The sequence below is a fragment of the Gossypium raimondii genome, chromosome 11, assembly GCF_025698545.1.
Source record: "Gossypium raimondii isolate GPD5lz chromosome 11, ASM2569854v1, whole genome shotgun sequence".
Taxonomy (NCBI): Eukaryota; Viridiplantae; Streptophyta; class Magnoliopsida; order Malvales; family Malvaceae; genus Gossypium; species Gossypium raimondii.
The window spans coordinates 33,844,831-33,872,648 of NC_068575.1; the positions used below are offsets into that span (position 1 = coordinate 33,844,831).

Below are 27,818 nucleotides of genomic sequence, written 5' to 3' on the forward strand. Positions count from 1 at the left end.
GTGAAAGAAATTGTACAAAATGTAATGAGAGCAAACACTATGAATGTAGTGTGTCACTTTCATCGAAACCTGAGATTTTGGGTCACGGAGTACGCTAGTCCCGACCAAGACATGTCAGGGCCATCATACTGTATTGACCTACTGGAAGGGACTTGCGATTGTGGGAGATTTCAAGCACTTCGACTCTCATACACACATGTAATTACCGCATGTGTGAATGTACAAATTGAGTACACACCTTATATTAATGATGTGTATAGACTGGAATGCATGCACAATGTATGGAGACCTGAATTCCCACTCGTACCAGATGAGAGTATGTGGCTGCCACTGTCTAGTGCCCCATTTGAGTTTGCCCTAAACATGAACTTCCATTACGTCCCAAAAGGTCGTTCAGCTTTCACTCAAATACACACCAATATGGATGTTCGAAAGAGGGGCAATCAACAGAAGTTATGCGAGTATTGTAGCAATTTAAGGCATACAAAAGCAACATGTTCTGTATTGATAGATACATTGGGTCTACAATATCGCTAGCATTCTGTTTTTTTTTTTGCGATATAAAATTGATTACAATGCTTCTTTTTTGTGTACAAAATATGTTCATTTTTTTTATATTTCATTTGTATTTGCCATCGTCTACTAACATTCATATAATGGAAAATTTGCTACTTTAGGCGCTACTTCAACTACTAATTACAATTTATCTGGCGATTGAACTTTTACGATTTTTACAATTTAGTCTCTGTACCTTTATTAATCAGAATTTCGATGAAGGTACCTATCCAAAGTTACATAATTCATATAAAAAATTAAATATGCAAAATTATTTATAATTTACATTAGAATTTAACAAAGACAAATATGAGTTGCAACAGAAATATAAAAAAAAATTGACCCTTTTTTTTATTGATTTCATTTACATTTACATCACAATAAGTAGATGAAAAATACACTAACGACATCGTTGGACCAAATATGTGCCACAGGGCAGTGACTGACGGGTGCGTGTAGGATTTTTGTGTACTAGTTGTGGTGTTGGCTCTTCTTCTTGATTGTGATCATCTTCTTCGTTTTCACCTCGACTCTCGTACTCATCTTCATCTCCACTATCATCTTCATCTTCATCTCCACCCTTAACTTTGTCTTTATCTCTACCCTCGGCTTCATCATCGTCTTCATTGCCTTCCTCTGTGCTTCAATGCAATGCCGTCCTACCCTCCCATCATGTGTCTTCCACTCCACAAGAAGGTGGTTGCACCGATGACCTACCTCGATAAAACAACGACACGGTGGATGTTTGTGACACTATCGGTGAATAATCATATGATATCGTAAAACTCGAATACATCAGCATTGATGTGGGCATTGGTGTTAGCATTGATGATGGTATTGGTGTCGCCATCGGTGTTGGTACATGCATCGGCATCGACGTCGACGTCGACATCGGGGAATAGTATGCTGGGAACAGAGGAGCCCCGAAAAAAGTTCCTACGGGAGGTATAGATACAGGGTGCTACAATGGTGCATAGTGTGTTGCGTAGTGTGGTGCTTGTGAAAAAAACACGGGGTTAGCGAATGAACAAGAATAAATAGAGTGAACTGATCAGGATATGGTGCAGATATCGGTGGTGCTTGTTGGGTTGGATCCGAGGACAAACCCATCATGGCACCTCCTCCGGACTTATGCTACTGGGGCAGTCATCGTGGCCTCTTTTGATGAAGTTGCCTACTCATCTCCTCCACCGACAGTAGATATGACTTGTCGACAACTCTGAACCAAGCCATGTACTCCAAACAGGCCGTCGTGTTTGATGAGAAAAAGGTTCGTAGATGGGTAAGAATTTTATCCTACGATCCTGAATATCGATGAAATCTTTGTGGTAATCTTGTCAATTTTCGTCGATCTTCCCCCGTAGATCAAGCTTGTGCAGTGCTTTCATGTCTCGTGGTGGCGGTGAAATTTTTTGCCTCCACTTGAACTTCTGCATCACTCGATCTGATTCATGCATCTTCATCGTTGCGTACATTATCAATGGCACCTTCGTATTCCACATATCAAACGAGACACATTCTATGATATCTGAATCAGCGTATGGCATCCATAAAAACTACAGTGTAGAATTATAAATTTTTTTATGTACTGAATTTTGAATTTCAAATAATTGTATAAATATTATGGGTTTGAAAAAATCAATTCCTAACCTTGGCTTTCAAGTGCTGATTTAACAACAATCGGATATCTTCTAGCTGCTTTGATGGTACCACATAACTCGGCTCATAGTTCCACCTATTCAAGGGATATGTTAATTCAAACATATAATAAATAAACAACATTTACTATATTAACTACATATTATTCTCAAATTACTTTTACCTTGTCACCAATGGGAACGTATAAGGGTCGTTCACTCGGTGACATAGAAATGGTAACTGCCACCACGTCCATGACAGTAGTAGGAGCAGGCAACCACCGATTGACATCTTATCTGGTTTTGTTGCCCGACACAACTCCCGGTACAACGTGGCCAACACGGCCGATCCCTAACTCTGTCATCCGCATTCTTTAAAGTTGTAGGTGTAGTAGTCACCTTATGTGTGCCAAATTTCAAGATTTATTGGGCACTAGAATGCCTCCGATTAACCTCAGGATGAATGCTCGAGCGTATTGTTCTTTGATGACGTTGGGCATGTCCTTAAGAATTTCTTTGAAATTATTCTCCAACCACTTTATATCTATTCGGCCACCTTGAAACTTGTTCGGCACTTTACCCAAAAAAACTTTGCAAAGGTCCTCTTTATTGAGAACGACCACTGACCACGCAATGGTTGGCCCATTGACCGGTAAACCGAGTTGTAAAGCTATGTCCTCGAGTGTGATTGTATACTCACTGCATAGAAGATGAAAAGTGTGTCTCGGGCCTCCATCTTTCCACCAACGCGTTGATAAGTGTAGGACCGAGTTTGTAGCCCTCAAGCATACGAGACGCATGCAAGAATCCTACGTCTTGCAAGTAACCATGAATTTCGGTGTCTGGGCTCTTTGACAAATTATGTATGAACCCCTTCAGAACACGTTCATACACCTATTTATGTTGAAAAAGAATAAAACAGTTAAATATTCTTTAAGATTTAAAAAATTTTAAATTTAAATTAATTGAAAATAACAAATTTTAAAATTTCTCCTTACTATTATCGCTTGAGTGGCTGAAATGTGTTTGTCGTCGAAACAAATCAAAGAGCTTGTCATTCGTGAAAATTTAATCGAAATGAATATACTAAATAATTAAATAAAACTATAGTATTTTTAAACAAGTGTATAGCAAAATTTTAAACAAAATTGATAAAATTGATAGAGTTGAATTTGAGTGAAAAAAATGAAAATGACCTGATATTTATAGGAAAAAATTACCGTTGGGCCCTTTAAAAAATTTTATCGTTGTCAACATTTAAAAAACCATGGAGAAAATGATTGTTTGAGGAAAGCCGTCCAAAAGTTAAAATTCCTAATTTGTATTAAAAAATAAAATTTGTATTTTATTTTGTGAGATAGTTTCGAAATGTATTGTCACATTCCCAACAAACCTATTAATGTAAATTTTTCAAGATTTTAATTAGTATACTTTCTCATGATTTTAAGATTTTACCATGCACACCACACATTGTAGTTTTACCTTCCTGAATTTCCAAAAATCATATTCTTAAAATCTTATTATGGAAAAGTTATTAAATTGCACCTTAATTCCAAATAGATGTCCCTGCTAAAAAAAACCTCTACTTCTCTTATTGGAGGTCTATTTGTGTGCATTAATTCCAAAAAAAAATGAAGCAACAAATAATACTGACAACTGTAAATGGGTAAAAGAGAAGTAAAGAATCCCTTCCTGGTTAGAATTTCTTCACCACTAGTAATACACAATAAAAACAACCTTCTTCTACCCCTTCCACATCAATACCAAACTTAGATCACAGTTATCCCCCTCACCTTCTAATTGTATTTCTAGAACTCTAAATTATAAAATAACAATCACTAACATTACTACCAAAACAAGTTAATAAGTAATACCAAAATGACAAAAAGTTTGTCCCTCTTAAAAGGGATGTTCAACTACTACACACTCCAAGTACTTCAAAATTTTCCTTTTTGAGTATTCAATCTCATGCACTAGCAGTATCTGCGCCAATAGTGTCTCCGCTATACTACCTCCACTAATTTTGACCCCCACCATACTAGTTTAAACCACCACTGCTGAAAGATAACTCCTTCTAAAAGTCACGCCCACCAAATCGACCTTCCCAAGTCAACGATTCCTCCCTCCAAATGGACGAGCTGCATATCGAGTGAGCCAAGCAAGCACCTTTTGATTTGCTTCTTGCATTAGGTCTTCTAAGGACCTTGCTATAGAAGCATTGTTATCATTAAAGAAGGTTGTGGCTAAACCAGTTTTGCCTGCTCACCCTTTTTGTCCAATTCGATGAACTTCATTAGGAAGGTCAAAGTTCACCACATGTGCAACATGTGGTATATCAATGCCACGGGCTACAACATCAGTTGCTACCAAGATTGGGGTAGCAATAGTTTTAAATGAGCATAGCGCTTGCTCTCTTTCCTGCAACTGCACAATAATGGAGGAATTTTAATAGCATGCCAATAATTGTCAGCCCAAATAACTAAAGTAATTCACCTTCCAAGAGTAGGAAGTAACAGGTAAAATGCAATAAGTTGCAAAAAGCAAACTAAAGCACGAGTCGTTTTATGTATTACTTCTACCAATGTAAACGCTACTCAGGTTTTTGCAAGGCCCCTTTCTTTCAGTGTACTCCTATATCCTATTAAGCAGGGACCCATGCCAAAGATACGTTGATATGGCCTCTAAGGTAACTATTCAACTTTCACAAAAAATACATAAATAAAGAGTTTCCTTTTACCCATATGATACGACTAAATAATTATAGGATTCTCTAATTTTTAGATTATATTTAATCTTTAATAATACAAACATGTAACATAAGAACTGCTCAACAAAGCAATCTAACAAACATTAGGTTGGAAGCAACCTAACAACAATCTCAAAATAAGCTTTCATAATGTCTGAAAATTTGACTCCTATATCTCAGATGATACAAAAGTACTAATTTAAGAAAGATTCGAATGTTAAAACTTGTGAAAACATAAAATTTTCAACCAAATGAGTGTTCTATAAGTGCCCTTAGTGAGACATCAAAAGGAAAACAGAACTTTAATAATCATTCAAAGGCAAGATGATGAAAAATATAAGTTTATAGCAACAAGGCCATTATAAAGGCATAGGCAAATTTTAAGACAAAAACAACCTCACACAATTGGAAAAATGGAAACTTAGGTTACCAAGAGAAAAATAAACTCTGTAATAGGGACCTTAATGCAATGCAACTATAGAAGCAAAAAAAAAACTATCTTGCGAGTATTTAAAAAGTCTTTCCCTGAAAAGAATCTGAAGTATCTTTGCTATTACTATCAACATTGCAAAAAGTAAAAGAGAACGAAACTACATGTTTTATTGGGTAGTTCACAAAGTTACCTAGAGAAAAATGGAAACTTATATTACCTAGAGAAAAGTAAACTTTGGTAATAGGGACCTTAAAGTAATACAACTATAGAAGAGAACAAACTATCTTGCAAATATTTAAGAAAGTTCTCCCCTGATAATCATCTGAAGTTTCTTTGCAATTACTATCAACATCACAAAAATTTTATGAGAATGAAACAATAAGTTTCATTCGGTAATTCACAAAGTTAAAGCATTTCTTGGTTGATAAGGCAACTGACAGAAATCCAAAAATCGAATGCAATAAACAGTGTACTCTATATAAATTTCATTCAATAGAAATTTGAAGAAACACAATTTTTGCCTATCATTTGCATGCATGAATAGTCAATCGAGTTATGAACTTTCACTCATTATTTAAATATGTTTTAAGAGAATCCTTTTGCATTAATTGAAAGAAAACCTAAAAGAGTTTGCCATTCTAGATTTTCCACAGTAACTGGAACATAAGGAAGTTTGCTTTGACAATACCACCATACAGCACAGAGGCATGACAAACTAAAAAGACTTCTAAGATATAAATAACAATGGGTATCAATGTGGATAACCCTTAGGGGTATATTTGTAACAAAATATCATATCATTTCTCCTATATGAAACATTTGAGAGAAATTGAAAGAGTGACCTAACCCAAAGCCTCACTGTCCCCAAAATAGTTGATAAAATAAGAATACCATATGTATGAAAATAAAACCATCTCAAATTTTCTAAATTAGGAAAAGAATCATGTGTTAAACTTCAATTAATTATTAGATTAGTTATTATTCTATTAGGAGATTTTATTTATACGTATTTTATATCTTTAAGATATCTTTTTTAATGAAAATATTTTAGAGAAATATTAGGAGTCTTTCTTTATTTAAAGTCATTGTTTTAATTTACTTAGCTTATAAGTCTTTCATTCAAACAAGTAAACCCATGTAACCTCTAATTAAGAGGTTGATTGCTAGAAATAAAATTAAGTCAAAATTTATTCCAATATTCAAAGGTTTAAGAATTTCTCTTAACAAGTTTGGAATTGCCTTCGATGAGTTCCACTTGTTCATTATAGGTTCATAGGTTCACACAAAAGAAACAAAATAAGGGGAAAAGCCCGCTGGGTCAAACGATTTTTGTACAAACTGTCCGGTGACTTGATTCATAACTCAAGATTGTAACACCATGGGTAAAGATAAAAATAAGAAAGCTTAATCTTTTAAAACAATCACAAAAAAACAAAATAATGTCTATTACATACGAAAGGTTATGAACTTACTCAGTAATCCTTTTTCTGTTCTGGCCAAGCCTTATCTTCCCTTCTAAGCATAGAAAAATGCTAAGCTCCAACTCAGGCATCCACAAAATCTTTACTTCCTTGGTTGAATGTTTTATGTAAATTTAACCATTTATTTATATACCATGTCATATCAGCAGCAACTTGTCCTAACTACAAATATAAAGCTAAGCAAACAGATAAGCCAAAAGCAAATATTTTATGGTTTAAATACTATTCTATCCATAAGACTTACAATTCAATGAAATATAAGTAGCGTGCATAAAGAATAGGAAAATAAAACAGAAATATGCATATTTACATGCAGGGCTCTATCACTATGAATGGTAGTTACAGGAAAACCATTCATGCATAGCCAATGTTCCAACAAATCAGCTCCCTTACTGTTTCAACAAAAACTAATGTACTAGCTTGCTGCAAGAATAATATTAAAATGTTAAAACAAAATGGAAACTACAGTCAAATTCACAAAATCATAGAGAAGACAAATGATTTACAAGTACATTTGATCTGAGTCATACAAGAATTTCTATTAACATCATTAAAATGAGTGTTAGAATTACAAATCACTAATACCTTGCCCTAGACACATTTCTTCATATTCAAGAACAAATTCTACTCTATGCACAATCAAATCAGTACTAGATCCCACTCGGCTCATAGCCATGAAAATATATTTTGCAAGAAAATCAGAGGCCATTTTCTGCATGCACAAAAAATCGAAAGCCTGAATAGCAGCAGTCTAGACCCTAAAGTTAAGAGTGAACATAAAACATGATTGAAAACCAACAAACTAAAAAACAAAAGTATGCCAAAGAAATCATTTTTTCCCTAAGAGTAAATAGAACATATAGTTTCACTATGACCAACAAAATTAGAGTGCAATATTTTTCTTGTCTAGGAGTTGATATTATCGCACTACTATATTAGATAATGGTAATTAAAATAAAAATAATAATGAGGGGTAAAATGAAAGGAAATAGGAAGGGATGGTAAAGTACTTGTTAGTTAATAGGAGCACCTCCACAAACAACAACTAGCGTAACACCGATTTATAAGAGAACTTCTAGCCTTCATCATGTATCTGCAATAATAGTCATAAAACATAAATTCCAAGATATAAATAGAAGCACAACTTATAAATTTCAAAAATATGACACCTACTTGCATTGAGAGGTCTCTGATAGGAGAGAGAATAAGAGGTAGTAGGTATACTGTACGTGCCCTTATAATAGTCTTTGAGGAACCTGGCCTCTTCTAATTCCACTAATAATTGGAAAACAAAAGACGTATCTCTTTTCAGAAATAATCTGCGGACATGCCATCAAATCCCACCTTGCAAGTCAAATGGGGACGGCATACCGCAGAACAGGTGTTGGCTTCATATACATGCACTTTGGGATGTTTAGATTTAACGTTTCGCCCTAATCAATCTCCAAAAAAGTACCGATAGATGGCGGCACATTATCACTTCATGTTTCCACGAAAATGTCTTCAAAGGCATCAAAATTGATCCCGGTACTCTCTTGCTTACTAAATACCTGCTCTACATCGTCATTATTTCCAAATGGATTGGCTTTCCTCCCTATACAACTCCAGTACCCAAATAAAACCAAATTACCCAAATCTACCCAAAACCCAATTACAACCTAGGGCCCAAACCAAAAGACTTAGCCCAATACCCTTAACCCAACCAAATCCAACACAGCCTAAATGGCCCAATGCAAAAAAAGGGGGGAGTCTGAAAACCCTAGCCCTAGGTGTGCCGCACCTAGGGTCTTCTGACCCTTGACCTACCAACCGCCACCGCCGCGCGTCTGTCACCGCCGCTGTCACGTCGACCGACGCCTATCAATCACCTAGAGAAAAATAAACACGCAAGCAGCAAAATAATAGAAAAAAATGGAAACAAATCGGCTATAAAAGTCGAGCACCACTTCTGTATTTTCTTCTTCCCTTTTTTTACGACCAATTAATAAAAAAACAAGCAGAGTAAAAGCTTTTAAAAGGTTGATTCAAGTTTTACTGTTTCTTTACTTCGTGTTCTTGTTTCTTTTTATTTATTTTTGTTTGTTTATTTCCTTTTTACGAACCTTTTCAACAAAAACGAAGTAAAAGGGAAAAGGGATACTTGCCGGCTCCGAAGGCTCTTCGTCGGAAGTCCTCTTTGGACGTTGAAATCAGACAAGGTTTGAAAAATCCCATCTTTTCGGTCTTTTTAGTCGGGAAAGTTGGGTCTCCGAACAGGATCTTGAACGAGGGTTAAAAAATCCCATCCTGGTCCCTATCCGACCACCGTTTACGGTAGAGCCTCGGCTGAGGCGTGGCCATCTGTCGGCGGTGACCATGGCCGGTTTCTGGATATATTAAAAAGGGGGAGAGATATTTCTTTTTTTTTAGTGGAGAAAGGAAAATGAAGTTATTAGAAAATTTTTGGTTTAAATAATGATATCTAAACGGCACCGTTTTGGCAATAGGGGTCAGGTGCCAAAACGACGTCGTTTTGGCCCTAACCCGCGAACCGACCCGTTGGCCTTCAGGATCCGCGTGTTTCTGCGGTGAAGGGACTATTTGCGCATATGATCCTTTCGCTTTTGCGGGGCTTTGCAATTTGGTCCTGAATTTTTTTTTTACATTTTGCCGTATAATTTCATTTTTGTTTCATTTCAGTCCAGATGGAAACGGTGCGCTCCAAAGGGCTGGGAATAATTTCCCATATAGTCCTCGCCCTTTTCCAGCGCATTTCAGTTGGCCCTTTTTTATTTATAATTTATACCTTTAAATTCCATCCAAATTTCGATCCAGTCCCTCTTATATTTATTCATCCATTTTATTATAATTTAGACTCCAAAGTTTATTTTTAACCTCGATTTGATCCTTTATCCTTTTAATTTCAAGCTTTATTTATTCTTTTTCGTTCTGTTTTATTTCATCATTTATGCATTCATGTATTTATCCATTTCCTTACTTTTCTTGTGTTTAGAATTTATATTGTTATTTATTCCTTTATTTATACATTTCATTATCATTATTATTATTATCATTTTATTAGTGTTTAATTCATTTTATATTTCTAGTATTAGAATAGTAATTAATATGGTAATGGTTATTATTATTTGGTGATTATTATTATAATTATGTCACGATTATTATTGTATTGTATGATTTATTATTTACCCTTTAAATATTCTACTAATATAGTTATTTTATGTTATTTCATTATTATTGTACTATACATTGCATGAAATAATTGTTTGCCTTCACACGAAATTTGCATAAATTAAACTCGCATCTCGTTATATTACATTAATTCTTACTCAAATTCAAAAAAGAAAAACTTTAAGAATAAGGCAACATTCTGTATTTAGAAACTCAAGAAAGTTATACCCTAACTTACGGGGTTTCGACTTTCTCGAAAAATTTAAATACACAAATCATTTCAAACAAAATTTTTAAATGTTCTCGAGAATTAACAAAAGACCGTGTTCTAACTCACGGGACATGATCTCTTTTTTAAACCCGATATAATCGAACTCTTTCAAAATAAATAAATTTTTCGGCTTTCATTCTCGTATCGGGAATTTTAGACATTGTGTCCTAACTTACGGGATGTGATTCTTCTTCTCGATTAACGTGAAAATATGCTTCTCTCTCTAAATTTTTCAAAATTTTGATAAAGGATCGTATTTTAAATCTCTTTAAAGTTTTCAATCTTCGACACTAAGACATTAATTAATCAACTAGGTACCAATTTTAGGCGTTATGAGGGTGCTAATCCTTCCTCGTACGTAACCGACTCTCAAACCCGTTTTTTTGAATTTCGTGGACAAAAATTGTTGTTTTAATAAAATCAAATCGTTTATTAAAAACAACCACTTTTCGAGGTGAGTCGATCACACCTCATCAAAAGGGATTGGTGGCGACTCCCATTTTCGTTTTCATTTTTAAAATCCGAGTCAACCCCATTTTCACAAAAAATGGTGTCAACAACCACTACCATTACAATACCCTAATCGGTTGTTATAATTATTCCTTGGAGCAGTCCAAATGCAAAACTATGAACAATATATATAATCCAAAAAGAACAGGGAAAAGAAAGAGAATTGATATGCTAAGACGAGGAACCAACAAAAAAATTTGCTACTACTCATCAAAGATTCAAATGAATTGATGAATTGAAGTTTCATTTACAAAGAAAGAATGAAGAGGGACGAAAGCCTAAGCACGAGAAAAGCCTAAAATCTAATGTTAAACGAAGGAAGATCCCAACACCAACAAAGAAAAAAAAACGACTTGAGGGCATAAAAAACCCTCAAAATTTTTTAAAGAAATTAAGATACTACTTTTTTTTTTCTCTTAATTGGATGTTTAAACTTTTAAAATACATCAAAAATATCTTAAATTTTATAAAAAATTGAAGTCACTGTTTTTTTTAAACTTAATTGGGTACTTAAACTGCCAAAATATATAAAAAGGACCCTCAAACTTTAAAAAAAAAACAATTAATGCTTGTTTTTGCACTCAATCGCCAAAATGCATCAAAAATGTCCTTTGACCATTAAAATTAACTATCCCTAATTTAATTATTTTCAGTTTAAGTCACCCTGTGTCACAACCACGGTGTGACATGTGGTAAAAAAATTATAAAAAATAAAAACAAATAAAAGTTATAAAAGTTATTAAACTTTAATAAAAATTATAAAAAATATTTAAAATTTACTAAAACTTAGAAAAACTATATATAAATATCATAAAAAAATATAAAAAATTGTAAAATTTTATAAAAATCATAAAAAATTATAATATGCATCAAAAAAGCCCTTTAATCATTAACCTTAATCATTGACCGTTAAAGTTAACGACCCCCAATTTTTTTTCAATTAAAGCCATCACGTGTCGCAACACAACGTGACATGTGGCGAAAATAATAAAAATCAATAAAAATTATAGAAAAATTATAAAATGTTTCTTTTGGTATGATAATTTTTATAATTATTTTACAAATTTTATATTTCTATATATTTTATCATTTCCTTACAACTTTATAAAATTTTATATTTTTCTATATTTCTATATATTTTATAATTTTTTACAATTTTTTATAATTTTTTTCTAACTTCTAATAAAAATTAATTATTTCTTATATTTTTTATTAAAATTTAACAACTTTTATAATTTTTATTGGTTTTTATTATTTTTTGTCACATGTCATGTGGTGGTTGTGAAAAATGGAGACTTTAACTGAAAAAAATTAGGGGAGATTAGCTTTAACGATCAACTGTTAAAGTTAACAGTCAAAAGGTCTTTTTCATGCATTTTGATAATTGAGTAAAAAAAAACATGCACTTTATTTTTTTTAAAAAAAGTTTAAGGATCTTTTTTATACATTTTGGTAGTTCAAGTGGGCAATTAAGTAAAAAAAAAAAAGAGTATGGGCTTAATTACTTTTTCTGGAAAACTTTGAGGACCTTTTAGATACATTTTGAAAGTTCAAGTATCCAATTGAGTGCAAAAAAAAAAGATTTAATGTTTCTTTTTTAAAGTTTGAAGGCTTTTTACACTCTTAAAAAAAACTCTTTAATATTTTTCAGACACGCTGATAGTAAGATGAGGCGAAATATTGTTGTTTATAATAATACAAATATCTATAATAAGAACTATTGTTAAAATCATTCACTACACCAAAACAGGTTTTTAGCGGCGTTTTAGCAGCGTTTTCCTACAAACGCCGCTAAAGGTCATGTTCTTTAGTGGCGCTTTTTCAACAAACGCCACTAAAGATCATGTTCTTTAGCGGCGCTTTTTCCACAAACTCCGTTAAAGATCATGGTTCTTAGCGGCGTTTTTTCCACAAATCCCGCTAAAGATCATGTTCTTTAGCGGCGCTTTTTCCACAAACGCCGCTAAAAATCATGTTCTTTAGTGGCGCTTCTTCCTCAAACGCCACTAAAGGTCATGTTCTTTTAGCGGCGTTTTTACACAGACGCCGTTATTTGTTTGGTTGCTTTTAACGGTGCTTTTTCTAAAAACGGCACTAATTTTGGGAATTTTGTAAAATAAAATCTCATATTTTTTCAGCCCTTCTGTAGCAACAAATCAAAAGCAACCAAATCTAAACCAGCCAAAAGCAATAAATTTATATAATATTTTAAATTAAACGAATAATATAATATTAATATCAATAAATAAAATATAATTCATATTATTTTCACAAAAATGTTAAAAGTTAAAATGATAAAAATATTTATACAATACACTATGATGGCGGAGGTTGGGACTGGTGAAACATTTTCATCATATTCTGAAACTGTTGTTGGAGTTCGTCGTACTTTCTGCTCTACTCTGCTTCCCTCGCTGCAGCGTCTGCTTCTCTCGATGCTGCATCTGTTTTAAGTTGTAGCTGGAGTTCTTCATATTTATTTTGAACCTCTGATTCTTTCGCTGCAGCCTTTGCTTCCCTCGCTGCCGCCTCTGCTTTAAGTTGTAGCTGGAGTTCTTCATATTTCCTTTGAACCTCAACTGTGGTCGCTTGTATCTGAGCCATCTGGTCTTTTAACCTCTGAACTTCAGCTTGAGCCTGACTCCCCGAAGCCATGTATTCTCATGTTTGGATCCAAAATATTGGGTTGGGCTAACAAAAGATCCTTGAAATCGAACCCAACCATACCTTTCAGGACCCAAAACTTCAGTAATAATCCGGTTATAAATGTCTTCAAGATGAAAAGAACTATCACTAGAAGCAATCGCTTCGTACTCCGCCTTTTTATCCTTTAGTTTTTCCTAATAAATAAATCACATAGTTAGGAACGCAATATATATTAAAAAACAGATGCAACATAACAATAGTCGAATTACAAGCAATGAATTTAAACTATTAGAAAATCGTATTAAGTAAACGTACCATAATTTCTGCAGCTTCAGGAGTCATAGAAGATCCATCTTTCTTCCTATGTGTAATCTCAAAAAGTTGAAGGCGTCCAACTTTTTGACCGGACGACGATTCCTACAAGTATAGTAGTAAAATATTATTTAATGGAAAGTAATACATATTTGACAAGATTAAAAATTAAAATACCTCGGCCTCAGCTACACAAGCAAAACTTTTCGACCCGGCTGTGTGAGTGAATTTCTGTTTCTGCCTGCTACTTTTTCCAACTAGTTCACGATCCTACGTTATGAAATTATTAGTACGTCAATAGTAAATACAATAAACCAAAATAATTACAAGAGTTTAGAAGTACGTCATACCTCGCCTTTCTTCGAATGCCAAAATCTAACCGCATCTTCCCATTGGTACCTCAGCATACCCGGCGGGACATTTTGCAATTTCTTATCAAGGGTTGTTTTTGTCTTATAATAATCTCTTTTTAAAGTACTTTTATGGTCTATCCATCTTTTTCCCAATGCCTTCTTTACATAGGTATCCGAGACCTCTAAAGCAAACCTCGCCTACAAAAAACACAAGTTAAGAAAGTAAATATAAATGAAACTAATTCCCATCTGTTACAGATGACATTAACGTTTTGTTACCTTAATATTATCGAGGGCTTGGTTTTTGTTACTATCGGGCATTTGATGCCATGACTCGTAGTTGATAGGCAACATATTCTCATTTCGTGCTTAAGTATAGTCCTTTTGCGGCATTTTACAAAAAACGCCACTAAAATTTTGCATCAAACGTAACGTTTTGCAGTATTAGGCACAAAATTTGCAGCGCATTTTAGAAAAACGCCACTAATTTCTATCCTTTTGTGGCGTTTGGTAGAAAACGCCACTAAGAACACAGATCAAAATGCAATGTTTTGCTATTTCTGAAACAAATTTACGACGTTTTTTTTATAAACGCCACTAGGAACACAAAATAAAACGTCATCGTTTTGCATACTATGACATATTTGTGGCATTTTTTACTAAAACGCCACTAATGCATAAACACTAAAATAAATTTAATTTTTGTCATTTGTTATTAACCTTAAACCCTTAGAGCCATAAACAGTAAGACACTAACTATAAAAAACTAAACCCTAAACCCAGACCCTAAACCGTCAACCCCAAATCCAAATAACAAACATTAATCACTGAACCTAAAATACTAAACATTAAACCCTAAACTCTAATATGATATACCCTAACACCCTAAACTTTAAACCATAAATATATATTATAAGTTAAAATTAAAAGTAATTAAAAAGAATCTTATTGGTTGTTTAAACCCTAAAATAACTTTATTTTTTTATATTTTTATCAAAATCCCTAACCCTTAAACCCTAATACCCTAACCCTTAAAACCATAATTAAACACTAACAGTGTGTTTGGTTCAGTGTAATAGGTAATCCATTACGCCCCGATTACGCGCCTATTACATTACTGACTTTATTCCGGCGTTTGGTTCGCTGTAATAGGTATTACGCGTGATTACAATACCGGCCTAATCCCAAAATTCTCTGCTTTTCTATTCCCTTTCCAAATCGAGGATTACCCTATTACGTCCGACTTCCCTTCCCAAGTCTCTGTTTTACCCTCCCTCCCTACCCGACCCTTTCATTTTTTCTGTCCTCATCATTTCTCCTCGTCTGCCTTTACCGATTCTCTCTCTCGGTCATTTTTTCCCCTTCATTTGTTGCAGCACGTTTGAAATCCGCTGCTTCATTTTTTCTCTCGGTCTAGGCGTGAGGTATGAATCTTGAACTTTTCATTTTAGTTTTCTGTCTTTGCCTTGGATTATGGTTGCTTTGCATGCTGATTTGTCTGTCTTTTCATTTCTTCATTTTTTCTCTCGGTCTCTGTTTTGCATGCTGATTTGTGTTTCATGTTATGTTGGTATTTCTGAAGCATGATTAGAAAGGGTTATAAATCATCATTTCCATTGCATGGGAAGCATCGGTGTGCCCTTTACTTTTGATCTTGAAATATGAGAAAAGGATTATATGAGATGGGCTAACACAGAAGTAAAGAGAGATTACATGGAAATAAAACAGTAGGAACTTAAGAAGCAGTCTCTGTTCATGCATTATATGTCAAAAAGTGTGCTTTTCAACATCACGACATAGTTTTAGGATTTATATTTGGTGTATTGACAGTTGAAAACTCCTTAACATATTGCAAAACAGCAGAGGCCATTGTCTGTATTCTTCAATCGGATTCACCAACTGTATTATGTTTGATATGTGGTTTGAAACACTGAAAAAGATAGTAGAACTAAGCATAAGCTTAAACCATAAACAAATTATAGTTAAATGTTTGAACTTTCACCTTTTTTCACTCTTTTCATGGACTCGATTTTAAGAGGTGACATCTAATTTCGATTTTGAATTTCAATACACACAATCTGTTTCTTATATTCCCATTACAACTTTATCAGTTTATTAGTTTCCTGCTTCTCCTTATTGGTTGAGCAATTATTTCGTGCTGCATGAGATTCAATCTTCAATTCCAGTACTTGTTATATGCTGATTATAGCAGATACGATTCCCCTGTCCCGGAGTTAATTTGGTAATATATTTAAGGGATAATGGCATAAATGGTAGATGTATTTCAGCTGAATGTTTAATGTAGCACCTAAACTTTTAAAATGCTTATTTTGGTACTTAAAAGTATCAGTGCGTGTATTGTTATGGTTTGACTTTAACACCGTTAACATGTGGCAAGCCAACCTGTAATATCTGAATTGAAGTAGGCAAGCACAGTTAGTTTGGGTGAATCCCATAAGAGTAGTTTGGTTGAGCAACTATGATTTTGCAAATAGGATGCATTGAAGATTGTGTGGTGTGATGAAGTGATGACCCCCCAATTCTGGTTTTGGAGCAATAAGACATGTATTTTTTGTAGGACCAAAATTTTAAGACGTGTTAAATTAATAGATAAAAAGAATGTTGTTTATAGTAGTGAATTTGGTTGTGGATGTGAAGTACCATAAACCAATCTGCCTGTTTTGATTGGCGTTGACGAACGCTCTCCTCTCTTTTTCTTTCGTGTGGGTGTCTCGCTGATGCCTCATACTTGTAAAACAAAACAGTAAAAAAAACATTTGTTGTTGGTCGATGCATCTTTCGGGAGCAATGTTTTCCCTCGAGCAAGCTGAGCAAAAAGACCGAAAGCCAAATCGACGCGGCTTCCATATGGTTTTATTAAATCGATTCGTTGTTTTTCAGGTTTCAGGATAAATCACTATAATACAGACTGAATCAATTTAATTTTTATTTAATATAAACTAGTAAAAATATTTGCTTGCATGCTGATATAATTTCAGTTGAAGACAATAAATTTGACTTAATCGATTTCCCTTATCTCATTATAGGTTCTTTGTTCCAACACTTCTTCATCGCAGTCGTCCTCGATTTGCTCATTACAGGTTAGTTTTCCATTGGTATTCATGGTTTTGTTTGTATGTTTTCCCCGATTGCATGTTTGTATTGTTGTATCAGCTTTTGTTGTTTCCTTTGTATGGTTTTGTTTGTATTGCTCATTACAGCTTTTGTTTGTATGGTTATGGTTATTGCATGTTTGTATGGTTTTGTTGGTAAATAAAAAAAGCAACGTTTATTCGAAAAATATCAAGTTCAGATTTTGTTGCCCATTTGATACTAATATATAACCTTTAATTGATATTATTCAAATAATAATAAAATGAGTTTGAAAATGAAATTTGATACAAAAGAAAAATGGCAACAGATGATAGATGAATTGATGAAACACAGGCAAGGCTATGTAAAACAACAAAATGAATACCAAAAACAACAAAATGCATTACTGTACGAAGCAAAATGAAAGAAGTGAAATAATAATAAAAGAAAAGAAAAAGAAAAAAGAACGATTTTGATAGACACCAATCGATCATTTTTTGATTTAATAAGTCCAATGACTAATTCCAACAAATATAATAATAAGAAATTTGATATATTTAAGTAATATTTTGGATTCGATTTAATATTACAAGAGCTTTATCAAGTAATACAAGAATTAATTTTCTTTAAATAAGATTTTAAATTCTAATTAGTAGTTATATAGCATGGTATGTGTGTGAAAATGGCGCATTTAGAAGATATGTATGTTTTTTTTAAAATAATGGGCTTAAATCACCATTATTTGTACATGTAAATACAATACTACATTTCAATCTTTTCCAATCATAATTGCAAATACAATACTACTTTTTAATAATTATTTGTACATGTAAATGAGATAAAAGTTATATATATTTTTACAAAATGAAATTTAAATTTAAAATGTTATAAAAGTTTTAAAACTTCAATTTCATTCTTTAGTAAACCAAATCCTCATTCTTTATTTTATTTGTTTTAAAATTAGGTCACCTTAATTAAACTAATCATCAATAAATATACTAATCAATGTTCAAACTTTGAACATGCTTTATAATTTTAAATTATAATGAGTTTAGTTATAATCTAACAAATACCAACAATTAATTTTATGCAAAACTACATATACCTTTAAATTTTAATATATTTAAAATGTATTTAAATATCATTTAATAGATACTTTTTTTGGTGATTGATAAAGAAATGAAATTAAAGTGTGTAATTGCAACTTCAATTCTTTGATACTATGTTCTAATTTTAATATGTTGCAGTAATGGCTCGTCTGCCTTTAATTGCACAAAGTGTGAGGCGTAAAAGAATTGGTATTGCATTGACAATATGGTTGGAAATCTGTAGAATTGCGATTTGGTTCTTATTTAGAATGAGTGTCAGCCTTAGCCTACATAGACCAAGGATTAGGTCCTATACCTTAGATTTTTATGCAAACGGGATTATGTGAAAAGGCTTGTATATGCTAGTGACGAGACCTGTATTGAACAAGTTAGGATGAATAGAACTCCCTTTTTTTAAACTATGTGAGATGTTAGAATCGATAGGGGGATTGAAGTCGTCAAGGTTCATGCTTGTTGATGAGCAACTAGCAATGTTTTTACATATCATCTCCCATCACCTGAAAAATTGAGTTATCAAGCATCACTTTAGGAGGTCCGGGGAAACTGTTAGCAGAGTATTTCATAGTGTTTTAAATGCTGTCATACGCTTACAAGATGTGTTATTTAAAAAGCCAGAGCCAATTACAGCTGATTCTTCTGACACAAGGTGGAAATGGTTTAAGGTATTGGACTGAGTTTTATATATAGCTTGTACAACATTTAGTTGATTTAGATTTAAATTAGTATTCTAACTCAAGGTTTTATATCATGTCATATAGAACTGCTTAGGTGCTCTTGATGGAACCCACATCAAGATTAGGGTTCCAACAGTTGATAAACCTAGATATCGAACGCGAAAAGGTGACATAGCAACAAATATGCTAGGTGTTTGTACACCTGAGATGCAATTTATTTATGTTCTTCCTGCTTGGGAAGGTTCAGTTGCCGATGGACGGATTCTTCGAGATGCCATTAGTAGAAGACATGGACTAAAAGTTCCTCATGGTAAAGTGGATAGTTAGAGGACTTTGATATTGTTCATCTGGACTAAAACTTTTTGTGCTGAATTAATCATTTTAAAAAAAATTATTTTATAGGTTGTTATTATCTAGTTGATGCTGGATACACAAATTGTGAGGGATTTCTTACACCTTTTAGAGGACAATGCTATCATTTGAACGAGTGGCGTCAGGGGTATCATCCAAGTTCTCCGCAAGAGTTTTTTAATATGAAACATGCCTCAGCACGTAATGTTATTGAAAGATGCTTTGGGTTATTAAAACTTAGATGGGGAATACTTAGGAGTCCATCGTTCTATCCTGTAAGGGTGCACAATAGAATTATTATTGCATGTTGTTTGCTCCATAATTTTATTCGAACCCATATGAGTATTGATCCCATTGAAGCGGAGGTGAGAGAAGGATTACCTAGTAATGTGGTGTATGACGATGAACCGAATATCACAAATATTCATCCATCGGATGCTTGGGCTACTTGGAGGATGGAACTAGCCAACCAAATGTTCGATGAATGGCAAGCATCTAGAAATTAGTTTGTGAAACTTTTGTATTGATTTTTGTATTGTGCTAAACTTGTTGAATTATAATTTAATTTCTTCTCATTCAGTATGTGTCATAATTTTAAATTTTTTGTGGTATGGAGCTTTCGATTCATGATATTGAACTTAATTATAATTTTATAAAGTGTTCACCTTTTGATTCATGATATTAAAATAGTAATTAATATAATTTGTTTTTTTTTTGTTCTTAAGATAATTATGTCAGGTGTTCCAGAATCAAATGCTTCTTCACAAGCTTCTCGAGGAACCAAAAGAAAATGGGTTCTAGAAGAAGATGCAGCATTGGTTTCCTGCATGGTGGACCTGCACAATGTTGGAACATTTAATGCTGATACCGGGTTCAAAGCCAGTTATTTCAACGAGTTGGAGAGAATGCTACAAAAGGTTTTATCAAATGCAATGTTGAAGGCGAGACCTAATATTGAATCGAGGATTAGGTTACTAAAAAGGGAGTGGTCAATCGTCTATGACATGCTTAATGGCCAAAACAATGGCGATTTTGGTTGGGACGAGCATAGGCAGCTCGTTGTTGCTGAAGATGCGGTTTGGGACTCCTATTTAAAGGTAAGATTATTTCAAGTCTTTATTATCTTATTTTTACCAAACTTATAACTAATATGATTTCCTCATTTTTTAGAGTCACAAAGAAGCCGCTCAATTTAGACATCGTACTTTCCCTTACTACGACCAGCTTACTACCATATACGCAAGAGATCGAGCAAGCTGGGAAAGATGCTCAAACAATTGCTGATGTTCTTGAAGAAATAAATCTTGAGGGTGTACATACTACATGTATGGATGAAGAAAGAAACTCATTCTATGATCAAGTCGACATCTCTTTGGATGACATGGATGTTTCGTCATGAGCCGCTACGAGATAGAGACCAAGGGGTTCCTCATCTTCAAACAAGAGAAAAAGAAATCGATGCTCGTGATATGTCTTCTTCATTTGATGAGGCTGCCACTTTATTGGCCGAAAACATCAAGGTAGTTGGCGATCAAATCGAGAGGAGTATTGCCTCAGGGTGGTAGTTCAAGAAGTCGAAGAATATCAAAAGATGGAAGAGAAAGCTTCAAATTTATATTCAACCTTATGGGAAATTAAAGGTTTAACCGACGATCAGCGGTATCGAGCTTTGAGTAAAATTCCAGATCATCCAACTCAAATGATCGTTTTCTTTAGTTTACCTTACATTATGCTGATTGGAATGGGTCAAGATTTCTTTCGACTATTAAAAGCCAATGTTCAAACTTTTGATGTTGTAAAACTATACAACATATGGATTATGATGTAGAATTTCATTTTCATCTAACCTTTTCTTAATATAAGTTAATTATGTTTATGCGAATATAATTCTCAAGTTATATTTTGATTTTAGTAAATTCATATAAGAACATTTTATTATTAAGAATTTTATGAAATTATATATCATTATTAAATTATATTTAATATTAATTATTTTAAATTGTATAAATTCATATAAGAAAATTTATTATCAAGAATTTTATGAAATTATATATTATTATTAAATTATATGTAATAATAATTATTTTAAATTAGACAAATTCATATAAGAAAATTTATTAGTTATAATTATTTTAAATTTTAGTAAATCATATATTTTAATTAAAATATATTTAATATTAATTATTTCAAATTATCTTTTATAGTATCATATATTATGATTTGAGTAAATTCATATAAGAATATTAATTATTAAGAATTTTATTAAATTATATATTTTAATTAAAATATATTTAATATTAATTATTTCAAATTATCTTTTACAGTATCATATATTATGATTTGAGTAAATTCATATAAGAATATTAATTATTAAGAATTTTATTAAATTATATATTTTAATTAAAATATGTTTAATAATAATTATGTTAAATTATCTTTTAGAGTATCATATATTATGATTTGAGTAAATTCATATAAGAATATTAATTATTAAGAATTTTATTAAATTATATATTTTAATTATAATATATTTAATAATAATTATGTTAATTTATATTTTATAGTATCATATATTATGATTTGAGTAAATTCATATAAGAATATTGATTATTAAGAATTTTATTAAATTATATATTTTAATTATAATATATTTAATAATAATTATTTTTAAATATGATTAAATTATTTATTATTGATATTAATTATCTTATTAAAATTTAAATAACAATAACAATAATCATTTACCCAAACAAATTTATGCTAAGGGTATTCTAGTCATTTTAGTTTTTTTCCATTATGTTATTACACCTCTATTCCATTCAACCAAACACAAGAATACTATTACGCCTCTATTCCATTGCATTCAACCAAATAATTGATTTTCCATTACGCCTCTATTCCATTACGCCTCTATTCCAATACAGCGAACCAAACGTGCTGTAAGACTCTGACTATAAAAACTAAACTCCAAACAACAAACTTTAAAACACTAAATCCCAAACCCAATATAACAAACCCTAAACCATAAACTTAAAATTATACTAAACATTAAACCTTAAACTATAAAACCCCTTAAACTATAGCCCTTAAACCTTTTAGACCCTAAACCCCAAAATTTTTTAATCAATATTAAGTACTGCTTCCACATTTTTTTATAAACATATATAAGCTTTTACATTAATATATATCTATGTGTATATACATGTACATCAATATCCATATGAAATTTTTAAGGGTTTAGGGTTTTAAGGATTATGTTTTTAGGGTTTAAGGGTTTTGAGAAAGCCATATGGCCGGCATCGATTTTAACAGCTTAATGGTAACTTAAATGAAAATTTCTAATTATAATTAATATAAATAAATCAATAAAATAATAAATAGACAAATAATTTTTTTGCGGCGCTTTCCCAAAAACGCCGCTAAATCCCAGAGCATTAGCGGTGTTGTATTAAAAATGCCGCTAAAGCCCCCGAAAGGTCAGAAAACGGCGTCATTGGGCTAATGTTTTTTTGCGGCGCTTTACCAAAAACGCCGCAAAAGCCCTGAGAATTAGCGGTGCTTTCTTAAAAACGCCGCTAAATCCCCGAAAGGTCAAAAAACGGTGTCGTTGGGCTTAGGTTTTTTTGCGGCGCTTTCTCAAAAATGCCACTAAAGCCCTGAGCATTAGCGGCGCTTCCTAAAAAACGCCGCTAAATCCCTGAATGCCCAGAAAACGGCGTCGTTGGGCTTAGGTTTTTTGCGGCGTTTGGATAAAAAACGCCGCTAATGCTTATTTTCAGTGGCATTTTTCGCTAAGCGCCGCTAATGATCGATCTTTAGCGGCGTTTTTTTATCCAAACGCCGCTGAAAGCCTGTTTTGGTGTAGTGATTTATTAAGTATACACAAAGTTAATGGGATTTTTATTAACAAAGAAAAATATATATTAAGTTCGATTTTAGAAAAATAACAAAAGAAATTACTTTTAATATTTATACATAGTGGTTAATCACATTTACAAAAATTATTATAAATTATTACTACAATATAATATTTTGTATAACAAGGTTAACAAGCTTTGGCATTGTTTTCGAACATTATTCAGTTACAAATATTATTTTAATTTTCATAATGTTTTGTGTAAAATGAATTATGTTACACAATACATAAATTATTATAGTTTGTGTGACGTTTTGGCACAACCAAATCATGTATAGCTTTGTTGTAATAAGAGTTGTGACGTCAATGAAAGAAACAATAGTAACAATTGTTTATATCGTTCAAACTTATTCAGATAATTAATCCATTAAAAACAATTTAGCAAAAAGAACTAATTATTTAAGTATAACCCTTTCGTTCCCAAATTGTACCGTCGTCATTAAAAAATGAACAGATTTCTCAAATATAATCAAAGAAATCCCTTACTTTTAAAATTTAGGAAGCCCATCATTTCCTTCTAATTAATGTTGGTAACAATCTCCCAATAATGAGAGATTAAATCATCCCTTACAAAATTCCAAGTCCAAAACCAGATAAAATTTAGTTCAGAGAATAAAATAACTTTAAAAATGCTGCTCCCCTTTTTGGCAAAAATCAAAAGACGGTCTTCAAGGTTCTTCAATTTCTACATCTCCAATGTATTGTCGTACGTCAACCTTCCTCTTGTTGATGCTGACAAGGAAGGAGTTCAGGAAGCCCAACTCTTTGTGCACGAGACAAAGTATTAACAATGTCCTCTCCAGCTTCTTTAGCACCAGGAGCTTCAATTGGGATAGTGTCATCCATGTGGCTCTCAGTATCTTTTTATCAAAATGGGAATTGCTAAGACTAAAAGCTGCACAACCAAATCGGAGCCCGGGTAGGTGGGTACTCCAAATATTAAATAAAGAGCAGTAAACACACAAGACACAAGAAGATAATTACGTAATTTAGTTTCCCTATATGTGTAGAACTTGACTTAGCGAGAAACATACCCTTTCTTCAACAATTACAAAATCACCCTCCCTTTGTGATCATAGCAAGTAAAACCACAACAAACCGTTTTGCTATAAATAATAACACTCTTACAAAATTATTCTCCTAAGAACAAATTAAGTGCCTAACTCTTCTTACATTTTCTTAGGCAAGTCTCTCAAATATATAGACATTGATTCGATATTTGCTTACAATAGAAGATCTAATACAATCCCAACAAAATAGTAAGAGCATAAGTAATACAATATAATAATAACATATTAATGAAAAATAGACTCAATGGCAGCTCATGAGAAGGATCACGATGCAATCCAAAGTTCATAATCCAAGGGGTTATCTTGGGAGATTTCGATCCAAATCAATTATCAATATTTATTTTCGCAAGCAATATAATCTTCCATAATGGGCTAGATATTCACCATGTAATCAATATAGCCCAAATATAAGGTTCAATAAATTGCCAACACCTAAATATGAATACTGTCTCCACACATATAAGCAGTGAAATGGGCACTCCCACCGAATTGCTAGTGTACCGGAAACAACAGTTCTAAAACCTTGTATTCTGATGATCGAGTTAGTAACTTGAATCCGGCGATCGGTTAGAGTGAGGGGTGTTATAGTAAAACTCTCCACTATAATCTAAATTTATCTCTTGAATTAATTCCAATAACTATCACATAATAAAATCTTATCCACCAAGATAAATCAACAGCTTAATCACCAAATAAATAGCTTAAAAGATAAGTATGAACGTTATGGGATAAGGCCTATTGATCTCTAACTCTTCGATAGGCAAATTTGATAACCATTGTTCCAGCGAGATAAAATACACTTTGTGAATCATTTGCTTGTAGAGATAGCAATCATGAAGGTTAAAGTCAAAAATACCAACATCCAACTTGACTTGAGCTATCCAAGAGTCATGTCTAGACTGTAGTCTAAAGGTCTGTTTGGACATTTGTTTAAACATGGGAGTGAACACCAATAGTTCAGCAAATTATTTTAACAAAAGATGAAACATTAGCAATGAGACAAATAAAGTCCCAGCAATCTCCCCCTTCGGCTTTTTTTACAAAACATTAGCAAATGATCAAAACTCCATTGTCATCATGCCATATAAACATATGAGATACTAAGAACAAATCAACATAAGTAACTCATAACAAATGTTGTCCAAGACACCAGTAGTAAGAACATAGCAACAAAATCATAAAAGCCAACAGCAAGCATAAATCAACATGCTCTCCTTAAAAAACATCAGCAGCGGGTAAACATCAACTTATCTCCCATTTTCGTCAAAAGGCCAAAAGACTCCAAACACCAAGCTGTACTTTGAAAGAAAATCACTCCCCTTAAGAGAATGCATCACAGTAGACAACCAGCAAGAGAAATTGGCAAAAATATTTTATGCTACCATTTTCTCACCCTGTTCTGTTCCAACAGCAGTTTGAACATCCGTATCTGTCAAAACTGTTTCATGTTTGAAATTACATTTTTACTACTTAATACTATTTTAATTATATTGATTAAGGTTGATATTAATGATTTTATAGTTTCATAATAATCTCTAATCTTGAAGGTCCAAGTGACGTTTTTAGGTGTGGCAGCATGGATTTCGGTCCTCCATCAATTAACATAGCGGTGGGCAGCTAAATCCTATTTTCGCATAGGATTAAGTAAATTAATTTTTGGTACTAAATGATTAGTAATTTATCCAACCAATTACTATATGTTAGTAAAAAGTGTAGAATTTTTACATATATATTTTGAATTTTTATAAATTTTTATTTTTAAAATTTTTAGAATTATTGTTAAGAAAAAATTTAAAAATCAAAATGATATTTTAGCTATAGTTTAGAGACCAAATTAATAATTAACGTTCTGCGTTATCATTTAAAAGAGGGCTAATTTGCACATTTGAAATGTATAAAAGTTAATTTAGTCATTTTTTTCAGAGAGAGGTCGAAATGTAATCTGTTCCTAAATCTGGTACTTCTTTGATAATTTTACCATTGTTATTAAATACTTTTACCAAATGTTGCATTAATGTAAAAAAATCAATTATTTTTATTTTATTTCTTTTAATATTTAAAATTTTAAAAATCACATTTAAAAATAATTAATTATATTTTATATTTGATTTTAAATAATATACTAAAGTTTAAGATAATGCCTCACATTTTGTGGTCATTGTAGTAAGATATTGTATGGGTTATATGTTTGTACTACAGCTAGTATTGCCTTTTCTGAGCAGCTGAAAGGACAGAGAATCCAATTCCATTTATAATTCACGCACCAAAAATGTGAAAAATAAATAAATCAATTTCAAAGAAGTTAATTAACAGTTGGACATTATTGTTACTTAGACAAAGTTGTAAATAATGCATGTATGTTTCAAAATCTTGGCCTTCCCTGCCTCTTTCTGATTTCACAAGTAAATTATATTATATTATATATATATAGTTTTTAATATATTTTATAAAACATTTGTCATCATTTACGAAGTTTAAAAATTCTACTATTAATATATCAAATATTTTAAAAAACAATGAAATTATAAATTAATTATATTTTAAAAATATTTATAAAGACACTAGCCCTTCAATCAATAACAATCAAGGCTTGTTTTCGTAAAAATCAAACAAGTCCAGGAGTTTGAATTTAGGGCAATATCTTATATTCGTTTTCTAAATGCTTGTCAAGTCATGCTTTCCGCAAACACTGTAATTTGGAAAAGAAATTTAAAAAGGCATTAAAATATTAATTTATGATCAAATTATTTTTTAAAGATTTAAATAATTATTTTATTTAAAGAATAAAGTAATATATAAATTTATAATTTATGGAAACTAAAATATATATTTTTTTATTTGTTAATTCAACCCCTCTACCCTTTGCTATCTCCTGACAACAATATAGAAACAACAATACTCATGCCAATCAAGTTAACACTCAATCCACTAACTTCCTATAATTAATTAGACTTTTCAAAGATATAATTTTTTCTACCCGTAGATTGCAAAGATGGGCAGGAATTAAATAGGACGATTTTTGTATTTGTAATATTTATGTTAATATGTTTTTTTTCATGCTTAAAATAGGTTATATTTATATAATTTTGTGTTATTTATATTATATATTAAATTATTGATTAAGTTAATATTACAATATAATTAGATATTAAATTAATTAAATAATGATTAGAATAATTTTATTTAACCAAGTAAATTGTTATTATGTTTTTTTATCAAGTAAAGTTGATTTAATTTTTATATACTTTTTTCATAAATATTTTTCCACTTGCATCATGGTATGCCATAATCTACTATACAATAATATTATTTTTTTCGGGTACACTATTTTCATGGTGACAACTATTAGTAAGTTTATATTTTGGCTAATCAATTTTAAAATGTTATAAAATGATCAATGAACTATTCGAAAATTTTTATTCAAGTCACTGAGTTATTGATTTTTTTTTAAAGTCTGACTTGTGAGCTCCAAACTACAATTTGATAACCAGTA

General features: G+C 32.0%; 1 pseudogene; it reads right to left on the reverse strand.

The window, feature by feature from the left end:
• Positions 1–3,762: 3,762 nt before the first annotated feature.
• On the reverse strand, positions 3,763–24,101 carry LOC105801102 (DEAD-box ATP-dependent RNA helicase 11-like; annotated as a pseudogene).
• Positions 24,102–27,818: the final 3,717 nt, after the last annotated feature.